This window comes from Ixodes scapularis, unplaced genomic scaffold, assembly GCF_016920785.2.
Source record: "Ixodes scapularis isolate PalLabHiFi unplaced genomic scaffold, ASM1692078v2 PGA_scaffold9__187_contigs__length_104089568, whole genome shotgun sequence".
Lineage (NCBI taxonomy): Eukaryota > Metazoa > Arthropoda > Arachnida > Ixodida > Ixodidae > Ixodes > Ixodes scapularis.
Window position 1 is genome coordinate 100195253 of NW_024609884.1, and position 23142 is coordinate 100218394.

Genomic DNA, 23142 nt, shown 5'->3' on the forward strand with positions numbered 1-23142 from the left:
ATCAACACGACCCGAAAGTGAAGGCGTCTGCTCCCGTGGCTCCCTTACTGCAACTAGCGGAAGTGAAGTGTTGAGCACATGTCCTTCACAAGAATTTATAAAACATGCTTTGTGCAAGGATCATTTCCATTTATTATTAATTACATAATGATAAAAAACAAATATTTTTTTAAAAATCTGATTCAAGCTAGTTGGACAGCTCATAACACTGGTCTAGCATGAAAATAACAAAAATTTGAAGTTCTTCGTGACCGGTTTAGAATTTATTGTTAATACATCGTTATTTTTCCCAACGGACTAACATTATAGATCCTCAGTCCTCCGCTGGGGCGTGCCAGATGCCCGTCGTAGGTTTGGCACGTAAAACCCCCAAATTTTAACTTTGAACATTATAGATTTTGCCTCCATACTTTTTAAATGCGCACAGTTCTTACATACGGCTGTCCATTGCGCCGTGTTTTGTGTCTTCTATAAATCTGTGACGTTCAGCGACTAAAGAGCTCACCCGCACATGTCAATCATATATACGCCGCGGTGAGAAAAGCGTGTTGAATAGGAAGCGTCGGGCGCAGTGTCAAGTGTTCTGTTTGTGTATATGTCGGTGATCTGTAATGCGTGGTATTGGTGTTGTCTGCGCTGTATGTAGGGTTCTGTGTACTTGTGATCAGTCGTAGCGGCCCGCTCACCCCTCGAGCGGGCCGTTCCATGTTGCGCCACGTTACTAGCTTAGCTTCCACGAATGCCACCAGTCTAGCGCTCCCCGGAGAAAGTCGCACGCTCGCGCGTTATAGACAAGTGTGATTAGCACTGTACCTTTGCACGTAGCTACGTCCGCCGCTTGGAGACTGTTTAATGTGCATAAAAGACAGCGAACGAGAACAAACGCCGTCCTGTGTGCTCTCAATTCAGCTGAAAAGCGCGCGGCTCATGTGCTCGTCTCTCGCTTGTTTTCGGCTGCTGGCCGCCATGTTTTATGAGCACGCTCAGCCAGCACGCTCAGCCGTGCTTAGCGGAAGAAAAACACGGTGTATCGTGTTAAGTCTACACAGCACCTCATGTGTAGACGAAAAACACAGATGTCTGCGTGTAAAACTAACACGTTTCGACGTGTCCGCTATAGGACAGCGGTTTACACTTTCTGGACGTGTTATTTTTGCTAACAGTGTACCTAGTATTCCAGCCGATTCCGCTCAGCACACTTGAGCCTTGCTTGTTCCTTCCTTTAATTTCCGCTTTACACGACACGCCGAAGCGTCGGTGGTGGTGGCACTTAAACGGGCGATGCAACGATTTTCGTACTTCGCGGAAATATCGCTTAGAACGGATCCCTGGCGTTAATAACCTGTGAAACAGCCGTCCGTTTGTCACCACACGCAATCCAAGTCGAAGAAAAAAATTAAAGAAAAACGAGCACCGGTCACCCCCTCAACTCGCAGCAAGAACAAGCGTTCACGTGATCTGGGGCCGGTTATGTGCCGCCAATGCTTCTATTGCCACGCGCTGGGGTTTGCAGGGCACAGGACGCGCTCTGAGTTCCAGACATTGTTATGTCTCGGCTATTGTCGTCATTGCAGCGATTGGACGCGGGCCACTACCCGAAGGCTTCTCGAGCTATCGATTATCACGAGCCCAAATCGACTGCCCACGCAGTGTTCGGGTCAAATCTATGAGCAGCATTCAAAAAGCGTCACCGCCCAGCTACGTCATCAAATTTTGCGAAGGAGAGATTGAATGAAAACGCTCGCTCTTGTCCTTGAAATTACAGCGCAACAAAAGAGTTTCTTGGCCAATGGCGTTGCGTGCAAGTATCATTGAGTCCCTCTATGCCAGTAAGCTCGTGTAAAGTGAAAGACATTCCAATTGAATATCTTTGCATCGCCCCTTTAAAGTCAAACAGAGTGTAGATTTCATAAAATTTCAATATTTTGTTTAGAAAATAAATCGCGTGCTTGGGAAGCAAAGGTCACAGTTTCCCAAGATTGGAAATTAAATTTTACTCAACATGTGAAGGTTCATCGAACCAATATAACCTTGAGGTTCGACCTCATCATCACCATAACTTCGCGACATCCTTATACCCTTTACACAGAAAAAGAAGTCGTATCTGTCACCCACAATGTGCGAAGAAAAAAAAAAGTAATGGCTGTAGCACGGTCGCGCAATGCGGGTGGAAGCATGTCGTCACGTACCTAAGCCCATGTAGCCCTGGACGTCGAGATAACGTCGAAACAAGGTCCAAGACGACGGCGACGTCGAGGTCCTTAATATACTTTTTACAGACGTCTATGGTACGTCCACATGAATGGTGCCGACAAGGTCAAACGCGTGACTTCGTGGCAATTAACGTCATGAGCTTCACCTCGTCTTGTCCGGGAAGTTCTTTAAACGTTGAGTACGAAACGTCCCAACAATATCCCGAGCTACACCTTGAGGTCATCCATATTATTTGACGTCTGTTCAACGTTTTCTTCCCCGAGGGTATTTGAACGTCGAGTACGAGACATCCTGACAAAGTCCCACGCTTTACCTTGACGTCCTCAACATTCCACAAACTCTATTCAAAGAACTGAGACAGTTGATTGGACGTCAGGCACAAAAACGTCTTGACAAACTTCCATTTGACGCCAGCGGGTTTTGAGGGCCTATGAATACTATACGGTCTATCTGTCTCTCATTGGAAAGCATTAGAAACGAAATACGGACGCCTTTGTATCCTATTCGATAGAAGCCTGAAGTTTGCGTTTCGCGCGTAGTCTCATAATTCAATTACAGAAAAAAGTATCATAAAAACACATTAAAGTATTACTTCATGGTGTTGAAAATTTACAAAAATAGCAAAAAAGACTATACCACTCACCGCAGTGCCGTCAGTGGGAAACCTGAGACTGCAAATTAGCTTCTAAATACCTCTTTTCCGTATCGCCCATAAACGGAAAAATTTGACTATGTCCAGTCCGACACAAAAGCAGAAGCCCTCAATTGTCGTCTTCGAGTCCGCGAGCGAGTTCACGACTCTATCCAGTGCGCGTTCGGCTGGTGAGCCATTTCCAATTATGTATTGGTGTGTATTAAGGCGGCGGTCCCACGGCCCCAACCATAATACCGGTGGGAGCTGTGGCTCCTGTTTGCGGTGCAAATGCCTATGCGCGAGCCATGTATTTCCTTATTTCTAAAAATAAATGGCCAATTCATCATCAGTGAGTTAGTGTGGAATGCGACATGAATTTGTCAAAACGTAATGCACAATAAAAAAAAACGTGCAAGTTTTTATATTTTGAAAGGCACGCCTCTACGTATTCCACATTTCTAAATTTGAAATGCATCCCTGACGCATTCTTATTTTTTTTTTTAGTGAATAGATGAAGGACTCGTCTGGTTGTGTGTATACTTTTTTAATTAGCCTAGTCACATTTTTAATATTTATTCAAAAAGTGTTTTCTATAGGATTTTGAAGTGTCGTAAATCAGTTTCACATCATAACGCAGCAACGACATTTAAGGAATGCTCCTGGTAAACATAGGAACTCAGCATAAACAATATTATAATTGCGACGCCAGCAGTTTTTTTCGTAAACAACACTTTAGTATGATAAAAGTAAAAAAAAAAAAAAAAATTCCCTTTACACGTTTTTATTTTCTCAGATACCCTTCTAGACTCGATTCTATTTTATTTCATTGTATACTAGATGAATTAGGCTGGTTCCCTGTAGGGCTGTTGTATTCTTATTCAGATCTGTTTAATAAAACTTTAAATCATAAGACTATTTTGGACCTCGACTCTGCACGCAAAAAAAAAAATGGTTTCAGAGAAAGAGACTGATATTTAGACCACGATATATTTCTTCAATAGAGCTTTTATGGGTCTAATTAAAATCACATTATGTTAGTGTAATTTCTTATAAAGCGGTCTAATTGTACTAAAGGTTGAAAAGGACTTATGTTTTAGCAGACAACGCGCACTTGCGCCAGCTTTTGAAAGATGGCTGAAATTCGAGGTTGAGAAGTTCAGGAAAGGTGGCGCTGATTCCATCCCGGCGCAGAGGATTCTAGTCTCAAATATTTTCTCACGCTTTTTCCTCGTTTTGTCAGTAAGTCACAGTTAGTCTTGTTAAAAAAACAAAAGCGAAAAACGCATCACCATTTTCACGAGCAAGTTCTCCGCACACTTAGTGCCTATAAGTATTCCCGCCAAGTATCGACACAACAAAAATTCCAAATATTCAATTCCCTATGATAGCGACCGACCCGAACTGGTATTTCTTTTCCTTCACTCCAAGATAAACAAACTACTTTTCTATTTTTTTTTTTTAAGGTTCCAGCTTTTTAAACCTACCCGTTTTGTTCTGTTCGCCATCGTCAAGGGATTCTTCAGCTTTCAACGTCACCCTAGTCGTAGACATCTGACGGATAGTGTTGTGTCCAACCCCTTTCTTCGGGCAAATTTGACGCTCAGAAAAAAGGTCTAACAAACCCCTTTCCCGTGAAGTGCGCTACCAAAAGCCTTGCACATGGGCGAAACTATCCCTAGGTCGTCTTTTTTTATTCTTAATATATATATATAAATTTGAACTTCGTTCCCCGAGGTGTTACCCGCCTGATTCTTCATCTGGGCACAAACGACCTCGCCACCGCCAGTATCCGGACGGCGCTTTCGACTACCGTGGCCTTCTCGAGCACATCCGAGAACAGCGTCCCGACATCACAAGTGTATATGCCACCCTCGTCCTGCCGCGCACGCCCAATTGACGCCGCGGCTCTTCGAACTGGACGTTCATCGGCGGATTTAATGCCAAGGTACGGGACTTTAACGGCGCCCTCCGCGGGCTGTGCCATCAGGCGAGAGGCACGTTCTTTGGTCATTGTTTCGGCCACCTTCCTGCACGTCTGGTCATGGCAGCCGATGGAGTGCACGCCAGCTTCGTCGGCGTGTCTTACCTGGCTTGGAACGTGCATCGGCTGCTCAGCCCTTGTCACCGCCGAAGTGCCGACGTTTGGCGTGACCATGGCGGCTTCTCGAGAGCACGTGAGGGAACCCCGGCGCGATACCTTGTTGGATCTTCAACAGAGAGTCCCTTGTTTGGAAAATCGGGAGACGCAGGCTGTGCATCCGCAATGTCCTGAGTCAACGCACCAGCCGGACCCTGGATTTCTCGACTGGAAACTACGAGGCAAACAAGTGCTCCGCGATGCTGCCGGATGAAACGTTCAGCAATCTAGTGACCTGTCGGGAAAACCTCGGGTCGATTCCTATGCTCTGTACATTCTGAAAACGAAGCGATCTTTTCCTTTTATCGCTGTGAGATTAGTGTACACAAAGAGAACGAACACATTCTCGGTAAAATAAATGCGACAAAATGTAAGCCTATATGCGCACTGTTCCCTTGCCGTCCTGCCTCCTCAAATCTTTAAAATTGCAATAGGTTAAATGAGCGTGGACAGCTCCTTTTTTTACAGTGGTACTATGTGCCAAACATCAGAGTGTCGTAATCCCTAGAAAAGACGATGGGGAAGGGGCATCTGCATCTTTTCCGAACGGTCTGTTTGGGACTCGATATCACGGCACCACACGCATTAGCGTCACACGAGCTTTGCGCGTCGGCGTGCCGCGGCGCCCTCCCTCGCGGCACTAGAAATTTAACGTGGAATTCCCTCGGTGGCTTTGGTTCGGTGTTGGGGCGCTTTTTTGTTGATATTTTCTTGGTCGTGCAAGAACGCGTTTGCATGCACCGCTGGCGGTGGCCCGTATCGCTCAAAATATTTCACGGAGGGAATTAGTCGCATCGTGCTCGGAGCAGGATGCCTGAACACTGCACCGCGACGTTTCTATAGTGGTGCCGTCATTGCCACGCTGTCAAGATGGGACTGGAGCTTTTGAGCTGCTCGTCCTTCGTGCTCCTCCCGCTCGTTCGCCGATAGACAGCTGCGGCCAGTGCACACATTCGAAAGTGTTATTCTATTGTTCGGATACCTCCGAAAAGGATATCCGATAACGCTGCACGCCCATGGACGTCGGCGGAGTATCGGGTATTCTTACCCGAGTCATGCGATCCATCGACTGAAACTCCCTAGTTATGATTCGTACCACCTAATCATGACTTGCGGTCACCGTGAGAACGCGTTTCTCGGCCAAAAAGAGTCACTCGGCAGGCCGTTTCCAGCAGAGCCGAAAGCAGAATCGAGCTGCCGTGGAAGCGGGAACAAAAATTACAAATGAAAATTTGACTTATATATCTTATTGGAGCGGCGTGCGTCATAAATGTACATGCTGGCAGGCCGAGTACAGCTGATGGAAAAGGGAGAGAAGAGCACTCACGTTTTACCTTTCATCGCCCGTACATGAATGAACGGCCTAAAATAAGGCCGGGGAGTCATCTAGATGGCAAAGTTTATTTATCATAGAAGCAGTCTTTTTTCCGCACCTGAAATTGCGCACTCTGTGAGCGACCTCGTTTCCCACTCGCCAACTTCGCGCGGGTCAATCATCCAGTCGCGGCTCATTCAGTGAGCTTCATTATCCAGAGGACGGACGCCATACAACCGGCATCCGTACCCAAAATCGCTCCTTGACGACTTTATTTATATATCGCGCATTTTGAGCGAAACGTCAGCGTGTGTGTGTTTCTGTATTCCATATTAAACGGGCGATGCAACATTTCGCTTTTTTACGTTCAATAAATATTCCTTACACTCTCAAAAGGAAAGGGTGTATTCTTCCACCCCTTGTCCCATATACGAGAGCCCAAAAATTCAGTTCGGCGTACAGCGCGCTGACGCCGAACAGACGGCCTCAACTTTTGGACGCAAGTGTCGTGTCAGCGTTCGCGTGGGACTCGTTTCCTATCCTAGTCCCACGCGAACGCTGACTCGCATCCAATCAGCGCCCGTGCGGCACCCCCGGACGTGACGTCATTTGACGTAACGCACAAGCTTTAAAGCTGTCTGGGAGGTGTTGAATGAGGCCCCACTCTAAGAAAAAAGGAGAAAAAGGTGCATCAGGCGCACATGCACCCTTTTCCTGAAAGATGCACCTTCCGTTACCCAGCCAGTTCACTTCTACACCGACAATGAGCATCCTCCTCTCCTTTAAAGGGCCTATGAAACGAATGTTGGGCTGGAATAAATCAATTTATATTGGGATTTTACTAATAGCACATCGTTCAGTGGGCCAAAAGAAAAAAAGGTAGAAAGTCAAAAGCCTGACCGCCGTTACGAAAATTTTGAAAACACAGCCGACTATTTCGTACCTCCTTCCCTTCGTAAGCTCTCTGCCTTTTCACTGTGATACATCCGCGGACCTTCAGCGCGTCACCGGGCACCCGCAGCGCGTCACCGGACCCAAACGCACCTCACACGGCGCCGGACCTCACTTATTCCCTTCACCCCTAAGCTGACATTGTGGTGGAAGCTACGCGCTTGCCGGACCAATCAGCCACCTCCCTCTCATCACCTGCCCTCATTCTTTGCGCGTCGGTATGCGCGCGAGAGCGTGATCACGCGGTAAAAGGGTGGCTGGTCCAACTAGGGAGCTTCATGTGCGCTTTGCTAGGGTGATGCCACCCTTTGCAGTACCACTCGCCGACAAACCAGCAGCCATTATGGTCTCGGCGATAATCCGTGGGGCTTCTAACCCTCCCGGAAACAAGCACCTTATCTCACAAGTTCGGAGCAGCGTTGTGGAACCCACGGAGGGAGGATTAGCATCTCCCCCCTCGGATTGGAGGATTGATGGACACAAAGGCCACTTTCCGGCGCATGGGGAAACAATGAGGAACAAAAAGGCGGTGGAAGAGGGTGTGGGAAAGGGAAACAGGCAGTTGGCATCACTCTATGCGAGGCGCACATGAAGGCACCCTAGGTCCAACGAGCACGCAACTTCCACCACACTGTCAGCTTCGGGGTGAACGGGGTGGGGAAAGCAACTTTTGTCTGAATTTTGAGCGACGGGATAATCTTCTAGAGGACAATGGCTGAGTCCGGCTACACAAATGAGATTCTGAGCATGAGGGACTCCCCCCTTTCCATCTTCTTGAACTGTTTGGCTGAATGCGCGATTTATGAGTGCAGGAGAAAAGCTAGACAGGAAAAAGTTGAAAAAGCGTTTCATGACTCCTTTAAAATCTCTAGGTATATCAGTGCACCGCCACGCTAGCCACGCGCCCCGATCAGCTTGTGCTTGGATTCCCCCTTGGGGTTCCTTTTTGGGCTGGCAGTTTCTTAGGAAGTATGGAGCTATCCTGTTCACTCGGTATTGACAGAAGAGTGGACACTATGCTTGTTTTAGGCCAATTGGGTCTCCGAGTAGGATCACGTAACTACAGTCTCCAAGCTAGAAATAAGGCAGAGCACGGGACCTGAAAGAAGGCCAAGGCCACGGATAACACCCACTGCACGATTATCTTTGGGTGGAACTTTCAAGAGGATTTAAGTGGCAATCCTCTCGTTGTGTTCATTGCTAGGATGCGCATAAATATACGTCTTCGCGAGGGCACACCCCTTTTGGCCTTGAAGGAGTAGCAATTTTCCTACTCCTTTATTTTTCTTTCTCTCCCTAAGCTGAAAGCGTGGAAGAAGGTGCGCAGTCGCCGGACCAATGAACCGGAGGCTTCTTTTATCACTTGACTCCGCTGTCTGGGCGCGGGTAACGGCAGGAGCGTGATCATGTGGCAAAGGTTTCACGAATGACGTAGTAGCTCTTTCCGATCCCGGAATGTCTGTTTCCCGGCCTAGTTTCTGGTGTGCTGTGCTCCGACCAGCGAGGCTGCCGGAGATTTCGTCCGCGACAACGTATTCAAGTGTACCAAGGCTTCCAGTGTTTGAAAAATCCTACGCGTATATCGGCAGCGAGTGATTTCTTCAAAAAAGCCCAAGGAATTCATGTGATGCGTTTCGTGTTTGGTTCGGCAAATTACTGCTTCTGCAACATCGTGTTGAATCATCACAAACCCCTTTCTTTTCGTTTTTGTGTTGGTGTGGTTGTTCTGCAGTGCCCTTGTTTATATCACGGACTACATAATTCAAGTCCGTGGTATTTTTATCGTAAGTGTGCTGCAACCTACTCCTTTGCCACAATTGACCGTTCCGTTCCGAATTACCTCTAAAATTAGGCAGTGTCAATTTCCTAGCAGTAGGGAAAACAATTCCTTCGAAATTCTATCGGCAGTCACCTATCATTAGCTGTCTACAATCATGTGACAACTGCAGGTAGAACACTGACTTTCTTATTCTCCTGGCGTTTTGTGAAAACACGTTTCATGGACACCTTTTCATTGATACACACTATGTAGACACGTTTCGTCGACACTAACGTTTCATCGTCACTCGTTTCGCGAAATGTAGGCTGTAGGGACATTTCGTCGCGCGTATATTTCTAAGGCGCAGGCTCACCGACCCAGCCCACCCGTTCACGCCGCCTCGTGGCGACAGTCTGCGGCGGCCCATTACAACAATGTTAACCCACCTGTCCCACCCATACACGTCACTTCGCGGATACAGCTTGGAGCGGCTCATTAGGAGGAAAAAAAAAGAAGCTAGTATAGGAAAGCTAATCTGAGCTGTCTGCGAAACATCGCGTGTCGATGAAACGTCGTTCGATAAAGTGATTTTATCGCCAGTGAGTGGTGACTGTCGGGGGAATTTCGGGGAAATAATTCTGCCGGCTGCTGGGAAAAAATTCACTACCTAAGATTCACCCCAGTTCTTATTCGCTTGGTAATCTTCCCATTTGAGTACCAGCTTCCTTGTACCTCTTCACATATCACGGATTGCTCGCAAGTTAGTACTTGTTTAAGGAATAAGTTGGCTAATAAACTTCTAGGAGATTTGAAAACAATCCTGTGTATCCGTTTACATGCCTTTTTTGCGATCGCCGGGGCGCATGCGGGGCTTGAAAGTGGAAACCCACACTAACATGGAGGGCAAATTGTTTGTTGTGGGGTTGAGGTTCAACGGGTTCTGTTCCGTCGTCGTCAGCTGATTCGGTGCAGCTGGTTCAGGACGCAGAGATTTACTTTAAAATAAATCTTCCTTCGTTCCGCTTAAAATCTAGAAGATTCCCGATGCATATCGGGAGTAAAAAACTGCGGGCGTTTTCAACAAAATTCCGTCGTTTTAATTAAACAATGAACTCCGGATTGTTGTCCTAAATCTGTTGTTGTTGAACTGCGTTTGCACTGCAATGTGTTTGTGCAGCGACGCACACCGCTCGAGTAAATGATTCGGTCCTGCAAACGACCGGTTATACAGTATTTAAGGAAAACATAAGTCACGACCGATATTTTTCAATAAATCTCGTGTGAGTTTGTTGGGCTCATGCGATGTGAACAAAATTAGGCAAAATGTTCTGCCTGCCCACAGATGCCTGAACTGAGACCATTTTTTTACGCAGTGAACATAGTGCTTTTTTTTATTTTGGGAAGAGGCGTTCGTCCATTTATTATCGTACAATCACTTAAGAATTCAGAAAATGGGGAGGGCGAGCAAGCTTTCCCTGCTTTGTCTCTTTATTCTCTGGCACTGTCCCTAGTTTCAAGTTGGAGCTTCAGTAGACATACCTACTAGCAGGTACAAACTGTTTTAAAGCAGGTAAAAGACTGGGAAGTCAGGACGGTGTGGACTCCGCTTTCCGCGTTTTTGGCAAGGTACTGGGGAAGTGCTTTTGCGAAGTATGCGAAATATGCAAACGATTTTCTTATGCCCGTCGTTTGTGTCTCTCCAGCAAAACGAATAACATGATCTACAAAGGCGCAATCACAAGCCAAGATAACAGCACACATTCAATTCAAACAACTTTACGTAATACGGTTTAGAAGCCGAGAAAAATCTGACGGCTAACGCAGAATTCGGACGGCCGAAGGCTTCTGCGGACAGCTGTTACGTAATAACCTGGCTGTGCCAGGTTTTTTTTTACGTAACCGCTGTGTCTCAGTCGCGGGCGTTCGGTGCACCTGGTGCGAATCTCGAAGGCCTCCGGAGCGAAATTACAATAACATATCTGGACACGTTTGTGGCTACCCAAACGCCCGATTGCTTCCAGCCAAATATCATTTATCTTTCGGGGCGACATCACTGCTCCAAGGCTAGCTGTCGCAATCACTCATCTTGCAGCACTTTACAGAGCAATGGCGCCGCTTTACAGGAGGTAACATCTTCAAAAAGTCGGCATTTGCACGCACAAGAAGAAGAAAAAAAAAACACGCTAAGAAAGCAAAGAGGAAAACAAAAGTAACAAACCGCGCTATGAAAGCCAAAACCCCGCATCACTTCCTATCACTAACACCTGCGACAGCTGCTAAACGCACACTACTTCACTTCAAGAAGTCTCACTGAAGCACCTGGGTCAGCACGAAACACTGATCACTTCGGCGAAACGACTACTCGAGGTAGGCGAGACAGGCGGGAGCAGAGACTTCGGCGCCATGAAAGAATGGCGAAGCTTTTGTTTGTTATGGTATGAATTCAAACGGAAGTGCCCGTCTTGTACACCTTTTGCAAAGAATAATAACTCTTATTGCATGGGTTATTCTTTAAACGTAAAAATATGCCGCTCAATAGGAAATTACAACATATCACAAAGGTTTAAAGGGACCATGAAGGCAATTTATTTATTTATTTATTTATTTTAAAGAAGGTGTTTTCGGAATCATTGGGGTCCTGGCATGCCACACAATTTTTTCTAGAACGTTGTGACTCTTATTTCTGTACCTGGAAATAAATTTGCGAAACCGAAACAAACATTCAAATTTCTTCCCTTTTTCGCCTCTGGAAAGAGAAGTGACGTCAGGGAGCACTGTCGGCATTGGTAGGATTTAGTGCACACTCAGTGTGATTCCCGTGGTTCGCTCTAGTCAAGGAGGTTATAAGTACTAGTAGGGGGCACGTTGTAATATTGGTGAAGCGTAGACATAAAAAGTTTAAACGATTGTGTGCCCAGCGTGACCGCAGATCTCTCTGGCGATTGGTGCGCGTGACATGTCACGTGTGAGATGGATGGTTGATTGTAGAAGGACTCCTTGCAGGCTTGCGCGCGCTCCGTCCGGTAGGTTTCATCAGATCGAAGGCTAGACTGTGGTGTATTCTAGTACCCATAGCAAGACGAAGGCTAGCTACGGTGACGTGATGTGGTCACGTTGGCATGGTAAGTGAGGAGAGTAAGGAGGAAAATGAGAAAGAGGCGAGGCGTCAAGGGAGCATGGCTTGTGGAGGCGGCCGACGTCCATGCCCTCTCCTACCCTTCTATCCTCCTTGGCTCTAGTTTACGGCGGTCTGTGAAGAAAACCTGGAAGAAGTGGACGACAACGCCGCGCTCGCATACGAGTTTGAGCTCCCGTTCAGCGACCTCACGCCAACTGAACGGGAGATGCTGCTAAAGACGCAGAACTCTAGATTGGCGACCGATGCAGCAATGCTGCGCATTGCTGCATCGGTCGGCAGTTTATGCAAACTAACGTCGCCTGATCGACCGCACGTCTTTAGCTGACCTTTCGCGCAACCTACTACTGCACATAAACGCGGCATGATTGGTGAGACACCAGTTCGCAAAGCGAACACGAGACGACGCACGAAACCAAAACCAAAAGTCCGCCGCCCCCGGCGCTCGTACCTTTTTCTTTCTTTTGTCCATGGTTGCTCGATGCTTTTTACGCGCCCGAGGTAGCAGTGCGGGATGCGTTCAACCAGTGACAAACGGAGGAATCGCTTCAGATTATGCTTTTATACACGGTATGAAACCTATTAATTCCCAACTACAACTTCAAAAGATTATCCAACGTTCAAATAAACTTTTTTCCTCACATCTCACCACCGAAAAAAAAAAATTGGGTTGTTTGTATGTTTCTACAGCCTAGAACTTGGTCTGCCTCACAGGGGCGACGAGTCTCTCAGCTGTAGATGAGAAATTTAGCCGGTGCGGTGCAACCGCTATCCTGGGGTCTTTTACGTGCTTTACGCAGTAGTGATACACGACCGCACGCCGATGCTCATCCAGATCGAAACGGGCAGGGGTGGGGCTCGAATCCAGGATCCCTGTTTCTGCAGCGCGAGCTTTCGCACCACGTGCTCCGAGCTGGTGTGCGCTAGACCACTCGGCCACCGATCCCCCTCTCACCACCGAAATCGAAACCAAGAGCGCGTCTATCGTTTGAACCAATCGCCAGACGAGGAGCCCGTTGACGTCACGCTTCGACGGCGCACTTTAGTTCACCTTCCTGCCGCCGCCTCGGTGGGGTCTCGGACATCGTTCCCCGCGCTATTATTACCGCGCCTGTTTGCTCGATTGGTGCGGCACCCAAACTTCTGTTCGGGTTATAATGCAATTAAATGCAAAGGGGCAAGGAAGCTGGACAAAGCTTCTGTTCGGGATAGAACTTGGTCAACAGTATCTGAGACGTGCCTGACATTCATTTCAATTGTCGAACAAAACTTGAAACTACCTTCATGGTCCCTTTAACAACCAAGATCTTAGCTGACAATCAATCTTTAGCCAATAAGAAGAGTTCCTATCGGACGTCGCTCCGTCACGTATAATACCCACTTTGCGGCGCGCGATGTAAAACGGAGTAAATAGCCGCAAACGAAAATCATAAAGATTCTTGTAAAAATTTTTTTTTTCGTGGACAAAATTGTATTAAAATATTCTGGCGGACTAATTGGTTATACATACTAAATTACAAATAGCGCTAAGACAATGGCAGACGAAGAAGTGGACAGGACAGACGCTAACTCACAACTGACAGATTTATACGCAACGATATAAAGAACAGCGTGCAGGAAGTGCTTGGTGTTGAAAAAAGAAGAAATAAGTCTATTTCTAGCCGGGGCGCTCTAAGAAGGCTGTCAGACTAAAAAGACTAAAGCATAGTAGATCAAGACGAAAATATTAAAAATTAAACAAAGGTAATGATTTTGAACTATGTACGATAATGTTTTGAAGGGTTAGAATATAACCTCTAGACCGTGAGAGACAAAATAAGAATAAAAAATGAGTAAAATAATGAATAAAAAATTATTAAGTGATCGGCGGCCTATGAACGATCACTTAATTTTTTATTCATTTTATATTCATTTCTTTATTCATTTTTTTATTCTTATTTTGTCTCTCACGGTCTAGATGTTATTTTCTAACCCTTCAAAATATTATATTATGTTGTTCAAATTCATTACCTTTGTTTAATTGTTAATATTTTCGTCTTGGTCTACTGTGCTTTAGTCTTTTTAGTCTAACAACCTTCTTAGAGCGCCCGGCCAGAAATAAACTTATTTCTTCTTCTTTTCAACACCAACACCAGGACCAAACCATCAGTTGTGAGTTAGCGCCTATCCTGTCCACTTCTTCGTCTGCGCTTGTCTTAGCGCAGTTGGTAATTTAGGACAAAATTGTTTTGAGACATGCTTGTCCCAATTAAGCTGTTAAAAAAACACTTTTTTATTTGCAGTTATCCTTCAATGAATGAATAAATCTTTATTTAGCGAGCATCAGGTGCAGATTTTAGGGCACGCGCCCGGTGGAGGGCATCCTTAGTCCGGGATACCCTGGCTGCGGCTAGATATCCTGGCCCTCGTCACCAGGTCTTGCTGGATCCCAATGTCCGGGCTGGTCAGGCACGCCATCCCCTTCTCCTACGGTGGAGTGGGTTTGGGAGTGAGGTCTGGGGTTTGTTGGAATTCCCATACCTGATGGGGGGTAAAGGTTACCGGGAGAAGGCCAGAAATCACAGTTGGCGGGGTATTGAGAGGGATAGATGGCGTGAAGAGGAACGCTGGGGGGATATGTGTTGGTCTGCCGTCTTCGGAGGTGGTGGCTTCATCTCTTGATAGTCTTGGATGCGGAGCCGGGTATTTTCTTCTGCCGTGATGGTAGTGGGCTAGTATGCCGGCATGCGTGATGAGCACGTCGGTCGTGGGGGCAAAGTTGTTCCCTCTTGGGTGATGGCCCGGTGTGTATGCGCGCGGGCAGCGGCATGTGCCGCCTCATTACCTTCGAGGTATTCGTGTCCGGGTACTCAGACGAGGTGTACTTCGGGGGGCCAGGGGCTGGTTTTGAGGATAAGAAATGCTCTTTTGGAGATGCGTCCCCGCAGGTAATTGGCGGCAGGCTGCCTGGGGGTTTGTGAGCACTGTTATTTTATCGTCGCCTGTCGTTGCGCCTAGGGCAATGGCAGTTTCCTCCGTGGCTTCTCTAGATGTTGTGCGGACTGTGAGGGCAGTCATTCCTTGCCCTGCTGCATTGGTTACACATACAGCATGGGTTGATCGATGCGGATATATACGGGGACACGTCGGTGCATCTTGCAGTTGGACTATCGCCGTATTTGGTGCTTATGGTTGGTGCTCTAGCGATGCGCCGAGTTTTATTGTAAACCGGATCTATGTTCTCCGGAATCTGGGCTACACGAATGGTTTTTCGTACGTGCAGAGGTACTCATTCTTTGTGTTCTTGCAAGATGGGTGTCACGTAGCCTAACTTTCTCAGTGTGGCACGTCCGGTAGGTGTTAATTTAAGGCGTTCTACCTGGGAGATGTGATGTGCCTGTTTTATCTCTTCCCAGGTGTTGTGAATTTCTAGTCGCAACAAATTCTTCGTTGAAGTCTTGGGAGGTACTCCTAAGCCGGTCTTGTATGCTTGGCGCAGCGCAATATTAAGTTTTTCTTTTTCGGTTGTTTTGAGGGTCCAATATGGCTTGCCATAGGCCCTCAAATAAGTATGGCTTCTGCAATGCGTAAGGTGTCAGATTTTTGTATGCGAAATCTACGATGTAGTACACGGTGTATTAGGTGCATGAGTTGGGAGATTGGCCGTTGAACGCGGTGCAATAGTATGGAGATCCTATCCGTTTTTGGGGACCGTGATACTTTTTGACAAACGCAGGGCGTGACCCGTTATCTTCCTGGTGCGTGATTGGTTCTCCGGTGGTCGTGTCGGCTAATGTCGCATTCTCATTGGCTGTGAAGGATGACGAGACGCTCATGACTCGTCATGCACTGCGTTTCTTGAGCTCGAGCTCAAGAAACGTCTTGTTGCAAATTTTTCAATTTAAATAAAAGACCTCCAAGAAGTGCATTACTGTTTGCGGGAACAGATTTCCAAAATTTCTAATGGCTTAGTGAATCTCGTATCAAAGATTATTTCTCGCCTGTCTTGAGAATATTGTACTCATGCAAAATGTAGCATATCAATATGCGTAGACATATATCACACTGTATACATGTGTGAAATCCTGTCAAAATATTTAAATTACGTCTCAAACAAGTGTAGGATGTATCTTTTTTTCTTGAAAGATCTTGACATTCATTGTCTCAGATCTTGGCTTTTAGAGCGCAGCTCTTAGGCGCCCGTTTCCGGCTTGAGCGGCGTCGGCGTCGGCGTAACCGCGCGGTGCATTATGGGAAATGTCCCATAATGCACCGCGCGAGCCCCCCCGGGGTCACGTGACCTCGGGGGGGGGGGGGGCGACCCCCCCAAGGTTACGTGACCCTCCCGCCGAGGTCACGTGACACCCCCCCGATTACGTCATCGTCACTGATGACGTCACCATCATCCGCATCGTCATCATCACTGGTGACGTCATCAGTGATGTCACTAATGACGTCATCGGTATCCGCATCTTCATCGTCACTGGTGACGTCATCAGTAACGTCACTGATGACTTCATCGGCATTGTCATCGTCAAGTGACCTCCCAAGGTCACGTGACCCCCCCCCCCCCCCCCCCAGCACCCTTCCCTCCTCCTCCTCAAGAGCTGTGCTCTAATTCGGCATTACAGGGAGTTGTAAACGGCTTTCCCTTTTTGTAACTAAAAGCAACATATTTAAGATACCTGAAACTTTTTGTAGATTGAACTTGGAGCAACAGCTTTCATTTATTTTATTAGTGATATGTATGTGGTTTTGTAAACTGGTACCATTTCCAGCCCAAATGGCACAGCCTGAAGCTCATGTGGCACCATTTCCAACCCAAGGGGTACCACTTGAAGCCCAAGTGGTACCATTTGGCTTGCAAGTGGCACCACTAGACTTGCAAGTGGTACCACTAGACTTGCAAGTGGTACCAGTTGACCTGCAAGTGGTATCACTTAAGTTACTACTTTATATTTTCATCTGGGAAGGCCTCTCCCACCCGTTCGACACCCAAAAAGTCAGCCACATCCTGTTCGCCCCTTGAGCCGCTGTAACCTAGATATGCGTCGCCCAAACTTGCCTTTGTTGTGACGGCCTGGAGCTGGGGGGCTAAGCTCGCCTCCGGCGGGAATCTCTCCGATGCCACGTCACGAGGGAGGGGAGGAGCTTCTTTTGACTCCGCCCCGGCGAGGTTCCCACTCCCCCTATTACATTTCCGACCCCCCCGGCGGCGGCGAGTTCTCCAGCGTAGCTCCGATTTTTCCCTACGCTCCGCAGTGAAGGGTTTTTATTTTATTTAAATCGGGGGATCGGTGGCCGGCTGGGCTAGCGCACACCAGCTCGGAGCACGTCGAGCGAAAGGTCCGTTGCAGAACCCAGGATGCTGGGTTCAATCCCCACCCCTGCCCGTTTCGATGTTGATGAGCATCGTACCGGCGTGCAGTCGCGTAACACTACTGCGGGATGGACGTTAAAGACCCCAGGCTAGCGGTTTTACGGCACTGCATGGCTAAATTTCTCATCTACAGCTGGGAGAATCTTCCCCGTTGAGGCAGACCAAGTTTTAGGCAGTATCAGCATACATACAGCCCAATTATTTTTTTAATTTAAATCGTAAATGACAAATAAGAATAGGTAATAGCAGGGATGCTAATTATACAAACATTTCTTGGATGTGGGCTAGTTGACTAGACATTGTGATGGTTTGCTGCGCCACGTAGATGCAAGAAAAACGCTCTTGCTAAAGATATAAAATAAAGCAGAGTATAGACGAAAAACAACATACAGGAATGGAGCAGACTAACAACTGTGTAATTTCTTCCTCATCTTTCTCCCACCACACCGCCACACAGCCACAATATTTTTTTTTTTTTTTCAGAATAGGGTGCACGTGGAGCGAAAGCTCACGCTGCAGAACCCAGGATCGTGGATTCACCCCCACCCCTGCCCTTTTCGATGTTGATGAGCATCGTACCGGCATGCGGTCGTGTATCACTACTACGTGGTACACGTTAAAGACCCTAGGCTAGCAGTCATACTGCACTGGCTAAATTGCTTATATACAGTAGGTGACAATGTCGCAATGTTCTGACATGTTCTCCTACTGTATAAACAACTAACGGCCAATTTGTTTGTCAAAATACGGTGTGGAAGAAGAAAGATGAGAAATTACACAGTTGTTAGTCTGCGCCATTCATGTATATTGCTTTTCTTCTATCATCTGTTTTAGTTTGAATTTTATCAAGTGCGTTTATCTTGCATCTACGTAGCACAGCAACCCATCAAAATAATTGTAAAAGCCTGTAGGTAATGGTAAATTGCGTTCCTGGTTGCAGATTGCCGTAAAAACACATTTGTTTCTAGGATTCACTTTGTAGAATTTGGATGTAGGATTCACGACGGGGGCGACGGTTCATTCACGGCTCCATCGCCTCAAGCCCGGTTCGCCACGCAGTTCATCGCACAGCCACCTTACCACGTCTTTCGAGAGGCGATAGTGTTGTTGAAAATGAACGTCGTCCATGTCAAACACATTGGCGTGGTTTAAATACCTACGCCGACGGCAAAACACGAACGAAAACGCTGCCATTTTGGACGCTTCTCCCTGATCTCGCGTCCAATCGCCCAAACTCGCCTAGGTCGGAGCTAGAGCCACTAAATAAGCTGCGCTTAGAGTATCGGCACTCCGTTCCCCTACATTGTTGTGGGCGCCGCCATTTTGGCTCGTATGCAGAGCAGACGCAACTCCCGATCGTCATGATTCGAAAGTGCGACTTCCTAAGCATTAGATTCGGTGTTAGGAAGGTCATGTAATATTGCTTTGCTCTGCCGCGAACTGTCTAAACATTTGTGAAGGACAGAAAAGCGTTTCCTGTGATTTCAGATAATGCTTCAGATAACTGGCAACCATGATTTTAAGACACAATATGGCCAAGTGTCGTTACTCTGAAGCGTAGCTTATTTAGTGGCACTGGTCGGAGCCGGCAAGCTTTTCCCATCCGCGGCGGCTTCCTACACGTCACAGTGACGTCACCGCATCTCGCCGCGAGTTCCGAATATGCAACTCTCCGACTGTCTCAAACCCTCCGTTTAACGTCACGATCTAGGGAGTGTCGGCGCGTGTCGTCATGCACGGCGCCGACCAATCGCGGCGGTCGGAGAGTTTGGCGGAGAACTCGCCTCGATCTCGCCGCGCCGAGCTTAGCCCCCCTGAGCTGGTTGCTTTGGCATGCTTCCTTGAATACCATCTGAACGTAGAGGAAAAGCGAAGAAGAGGAGAAAACAGACTCACACTGCTGGGCTATCCGGCAGAAGAAGTAACCTTTACAAATAGTGTCGAGGAAAAAGAAGTTTTTCATTAAAAGGTTTATAGTTTAGCAGTGCGAGTCTTTGTTTTCTCCACTCCTTCGGTTTTCCTACACGTTCAGCTGGTATTCAAGGAAGCTCACCTTTGTCCCTATCATAGGTTATCTTTTGTTCCGAAGTCCAAAGAGACCATCTTCCCTCTATGCTCTGCCAGAAGGAAGAGAGAGAGGGTACTAGAACCAGTTATTCTCGAACCGTTGTTTCTACAAAAGGTCGATTGCCTCCAGGTGGGCGGCGAGGGCGCACAGTGTGCATGGGCGCCTTTACTTGTCGCCCGCACGCCTGGTGTGAATTCACTCGAGTTCAATAAAACTATCGGACTATTGAACTATCGAACTATACATTTGTGCCAAGCAAATGGTGCATGCCACGCGCCATAGCTTGACACCGGTCGAGGGCGAGGTCGGTTGAGCCGGATAACTGCAATATGTTCCTGCCGTTTTGAGAATTGACCTGAACAAACCCACCTACAATAATTAAAAACTGTGCCTTAGGAGTTTCATATCCTCACAGTGAGATCGAGCGCAGACACAAATCGGACACGAGCGCAGCGTCAACGTTCGGCTGGAAGTAGTGTCCAGCCAAGGCTTCGAAAGACGCTCCTAAGTTGGCGCCATTCAAGTGCGATGACATACCGCTGTACAAAACGAAGTTGTTCACAGGCTGGTCTGAGACCAACGTTGTCTGAGACGATGAGACGATGCATGAATGACGTAGTAATGCCGTGACAACGCGCAATGCCTCACCACCGGCGCGCCTCCACTTCTCTTTAAAAACCGATGCAGCGAGCAACAGCAGCGAGCTATCCAAGCAGAGTGACACAGGACTCCAATCCAGCTTGCGTTCTATGTTATTTCAAAATGGCCTCAAAATGTCCTCAAAGCAGTTAAAATGATTATATATATGGATTTTTGTTAATAACCTCCAGCGCTCTCAGGAGAAACTCCAACGATCGTACGACCTACATTACATGTTTATAATAAACCTCAAAATATTATCAATACTCTGGTGCATTCGTGCACACTCTAAAAAAAGGGTGTCATGGGGTACACCCAGAGGGGGTGTAAGTGCTAGTCACATATATTGCACCCTTTGGGGGAACACTCTACAGAAATGTCACTCGAAGGGACCACAGGTGCACCCCATTCAATGGTGTACGGCTGCACCTCTTTTTATTCCCAAAGATGGTGTACCATTTCACCGCTTCATACACCCGCCTCATTCAAAGGGAACACAGACGAGCCCCGCTAAATAGTGTGCCATCACTCCCCTTTCTACACCTACTGCTCTCAAAGGGCACACAGGAGCACCCCGTTCAATCGTGTACTGCTACACCTCTTTCTACACCCACTGAATTCGAATAGAGCACAGATGCACTCGATTCAAAGGTGCATAGTCACACCACTTTATGCACCCGCTTTAATAACTAACTTCATCAACCTATTTAAGACATCAAAGAAACCCCCATTAAAATGTATGCGCCCCGGTGATTGCAAAAAGGCAGGTAAATGGACACACGGGATTGTTTTCAAATCTCATAGAAGTTTATTAGGCAGCCAATTCCGTAAACAAGTACAACTTGCAAGCAATGGATGATATTCGAAGAGGTACAAAAAAGCTGTTACACAACTGAGAAGATTCTTCTTTTCATGTTTCGGTCGAACAAGACCTTTTTGAAACCATTAATAACCCAGACATTTGGCCTGAGGGGTGTATCTTTCACCAGTTTTTTGGAAAGCTTGATATGACGCGAACGTCACTACCAAATAGTACTGATGACTAAACAACAGATTAAATGCTATTATCAGAACACTCGCGGTTTGAGGACGAAAGCAGATGACTGTATGTCAACTATTGTTTCCACTAATTTTGACATGTTCTGTTTAACTGAAACTTGGCTATTGAAAGAAATTTCCAGCACAAGTTACTTTCCAACATCATACAGTGTTTATCGAAGGGACAGGGATTACGGTGCAACCGGGAAGAAATTTGGCGGGGGGGGGGGGGGGGGGGGTGTTGACAGCCGTGCGGGATAACATTAAATCATGCAGAAGGGTAGATTTAGAAACCTATGCAGAGTGCGTATGGGTTGAATTATTAACACGCGATGGGTTTAATTACCTCGTCGGAAACTATTATTTTCCTCCGCTCTCGGATTCGAGTGTGTTCGTAAACCATTTACAAAAGCTTGAACAGCAAATTGAATTTTCGAAATTTAAAGTACATATGTACGGCGATTTTAATCTACCAGGAGTGAACTGGTCGACCGGCATAAGCAGTAGTGGAAATAATCAAACGGTGGTAAAAGTGTCACGTCTAGTAGATTTCATTAATTTTAATGGTCTAACTCAGCATAATCAGTTCACAAACACGGCCGGGAATGTTCTTGATCTTTTTCTTTCAAACTGCCCTCTAGACAGTGTCCTGCCAGTTAGCGATACTCTTGTGAAACCTGACGTTTTTCACCCGCCCTTCTTCGTATGTTTTTCTTTGCCGGTGAGGTCTCGTGACAGACAAAATTTAACCAGATATGACTATCATAAGGGTGATTATTTAGGTTTATATACGTTCCTTCGTGATAATAACTGGTCAACGGTTCTTCATGATAACTGTGTAGATTCTGCGACTGAATCCTTGACGAAGATAGTGAAAAATGCAATCGATGCGTTCATTCCAAAGCGATTGTCTAAGCCTTCTAAATACCAGTTCTGGTTCTCAAGGGAGCTGAAACACTACATGCGTAAAAAAGAACACTATCATAAATTGTTTAAAAGAACCAGCATTGAGTTATGGTACATAAAGTTCAGTGTTTAATTACTGAGCACTTGTAAAGAAACTGTTTAAACACGACAAATTCATTTATAAAAAATCGGTAGAAAATAGTCTCTACCGTGAGCCTGATAAATTCTGGCGATTTGTCAGGAAGCACACGAAAGAGTCTGCAAGAAATATTTATTTACGTACTGATACGGACTACGTCACAAACCCTGAAAAAGTAGCTAATTTATTCCAAACTTACTTTCGTGAATGCTATTCCAAGGAAGAATTCAAAAGCAAGTCTTCAATCTGCGCTACTGGTTGGAACGACAATTTCACATTTGGTGAGGTCGACATAAATGAAATTTTAGAGGCAATTCAAAAATTAAAACCGAAGAAGTCAGCGGGAGATGATACAATACCTAACTTTATTATTAAAGGATGCGCTGATTTGTTTGCCCATTTACTTATGCACATATTTAACCTATCGCTGAGAAATGGTGTTTTCCCATGTCTTTGGAAAAGATCAGTGATAGTGCCAATACACAAAGCCGGTGACGTGTCTAGGGTAGATAACTACCGCCCCGTGTCTTTGTTCTGTTCTTTTTCAAAGGTTTTTGAGGTAGTTTTACATGCCCGTCCTTCTTTTTACTTTTGTCGAAAACTAAGCACCGTTCACCATGGATTTATAAAAGGGCGCTCAGTAGAAACGAACCTTTGTTCTCTCCTTGAGTATACTGTCCCATTTGTTCTTACATGTGGGCAAGTTGATATTGTGTATTTTGACTTATCAAAAGCCTTCGATAAGGTTAATCATGACTTACTCTTGTATAAGCTCTCTTTATACGGCGTTTCGTCGTCTCTTTTAAACTTATTCCGTAGTTATCTGTCGGATAGAAAGAGTAGAATA

General features: G+C 46.5%; 1 protein-coding gene across 2 annotated transcripts in view; it reads left to right on the top strand.

Moving 5' to 3' along the window:
• Window positions 1-23142, top strand: part of LOC8025400 (neuropeptide Y receptor type 2) — a 1264215-nt gene that overhangs the window by 1178371 nt on the left and 62702 nt on the right. The gene's annotated exons all lie outside the window — the stretch shown is intronic.